Genomic DNA, 2,803 nt, shown 5'->3' on the forward strand with positions numbered 1-2,803 from the left:
TAATCATTCATTTGCCGCACTGAAGAGATTAACCGATGTGTTGTAATTATGAGTGTGTCCGTGCATTCGTGTGTCCAAAAACAGCTCATTTTTTTTTGCTTTCGGTGAAATTAACGGTATATTTTCAAATTTCAAAACTCTCTGTTCAACAGATAATCAATTTCATTAGCTTGTCTGTCAAAATTCACACTTCGTGTAAAAGTGCACTTTAGATAAGTTGTCACAAAACTACAATACATAAAATCATTGTGATTATTTTATTGTACACCAGCTGACGTGTGCCCGGCGTTCCTCGGGTTTACAAATGGTTTGGAGTAAAACTTGAAGTTGTGAATTATAGTGTACCTGACAACTGTGTGCATTTTTTTTTCGAAATAATATTTTTGTAAAGATTTGAAGAATTTTCGTTTTTAAGTATTTTGTTACTTGATCATTTTATGTCTCCCATATGGGGTCCCGTACTTCTTGAACTATTCAAAACACTCTGTAAACACCCCTAAATCATAACAACATTGAAATCGGTCGAGTAGTTTTTGAGTTTACATTCACGTACATACGAATATCGTCTTTTATTTGGAAAGATTATGTTCAATTTAAAAAACTTTACGAACGGTCATTTTGGAAGAAATAACATGATGTTATTATTATAACTCAATCAAATTAGTTTCTCAAAATAAGAAAATAACATGGTATTATTATTATAACTCAATTAAATTAGTTTCTCAGAATAAGAAAATAACATGTTATTATTATTTAAACTCAATCAAATTAGTTTCTCAGAATAAGAAAATCTGTGCATTTTGATTCTTTGAAACAAAAAGGTAACATTTGGCCAAAATTGTTTTTTTTGCATCGAAATACTTGCTATTTTATATCTTCAACATACTGTCTGAAATATGTAAAAGTTTAATGAATGTACGCAGCTAATTATTATTCTACAAACTTAAGATTTATTTTTTAGAACAACAAAATTTCGTTTGCTTTGTACTGCAGTTGCATATTTCATCTGACAATGACAGAAGAAAAAAAACAATGATATTTATACGCAGAATCAGAAAACAAATTATCTATACCCAAAAGAATATTTTATCCCTACATAATTATAATAATCAGATAGAATGTTGTTCTGAGTTTAGCTATTTTCTATTTGTGTTTATTTGCTTTTTTTTTGATATTATTTATGGTTGTGTTCTTTGCATATTTTTTTTAAAGCATATACAAAAAGTTTATTAAAAAACTTTCTTCATAATCTCAATAAAAAATCTACCGAACCACCCTAATGTTAATGCCTTTTAAATAAACTTTCACCCGCCATCTAGAGGAGTGCAGCAAAGTTGAGAAGCCGTTTCCAGATTACGATGGCGGAACAGGAAGCCGTTATCCTACAAGATGGACGCGATAAGGTTAAATATTCACATTCATAAATAAAATAAATAGTATTAGCCCATTCCTGCAGTTTCAAGCGCTCACAGGAATTCCTCCAACCTTCAGCATGATGAAATTTAGATTTAGTTATTCAATTATCTCAGTACAGCGGGTATACTTGTAAGTTACTCTCCAGTAGCTAAAATAGTTGCTTATAAAATTACCTGCTTTGAAATAGTATTCTCATTTTATCACAGGAATCCATTTAAGCTAATGAATATTAAAATTAAATTTATACATTCAAAGAGAATCGAATGTAATATACGTTATACATAATTATTTAAATTTATTAGTATTTTTTTGTATAGTTATAAACTATTTCCTGCAAACCTGCCAATTAGACTATGGAATCCCTAATTGGGATATGTTGTGAAGCTGAAGTATACAGGTAGGGGAAAGAGATGGGATGATGAAAGTAAAAAATACCTTATTATTCAGATTTTGTCACCAATCACGGCTTAAACCATTTTAAGCAACTCTTCGATACTGGATGGTGGTCTTTTTTCCCACTAGTATCTACCACTTTGGAAACTCCCAAAAGAATTTTATGATATAAAGGGTGTCCTGGGGTATAATACTTCGTGAGGTGATTCTACATGATGATAGAAGTAAAAAAGAAAAATAAGTATTTTAGAAATTATAAAGTTTTTTTTCCTTACAAACAATTCAACTTTTTAACCTAAAAACTACCTTAAAACGTTGGAATTAAAAAAAAAGTTTTTTGCATTTCTTACTTGTAGTATCCTGTAGAATCAACCCCCGAAGTCAACGCACTTTAACCCCGGTCACCCAATATTAATCCGTATGAAATGTGAAATTTTGCAAAACACAATTTTATTCAATATTATTTACTTACGCACGGCGAGATTCGAATCCGCGACCTCCGGATTCGTAATCGAAGAATGTCGAATTCATTCGTTTTATATTTAAAACGAGCGTTCGTTTTGATGAAATTCTGTTCAAAACAACAACCGTTGTAACCAAAACGCCACAACTCTGTTTTCACTTCATGTCGACTAGTTTAAATTGTTAGTACTTTATAGATAGTATTTTTTTACGATGTTTGGATAATGGTGAAATAGCTATATGGTGATAGCGAGAAAGATAACAGAATTGTATATTTTATTTGATATTATGAATACATATTTAAACTTAAATAATTTTCAGTATACCGGATTGATAAAATTGGTGTAAACACTACTATGGGTTTTTTAAATTAGTTTTGATTGGTGAAATTAAGGATAAATGAAGGGGCAGAAAAAAAGATATTTTGATCATTGAGTTATTTGAATACTTCTTCTGTTGATGAATTTGATATCATTAAAATACTACGCAAAATTTTAAGTAATTTATTTTTAACTTACTCCAGAATCGTAAA

The sequence above is a fragment of the Hesperophylax consimilis genome, chromosome 14 (assembly GCF_061612785.1).
Source record: "Hesperophylax consimilis isolate HC1 chromosome 14, BYU_Hcon_1.0, whole genome shotgun sequence".
Classification (NCBI taxonomy): Eukaryota; Metazoa; Arthropoda; class Insecta; order Trichoptera; family Limnephilidae; genus Hesperophylax; species Hesperophylax consimilis.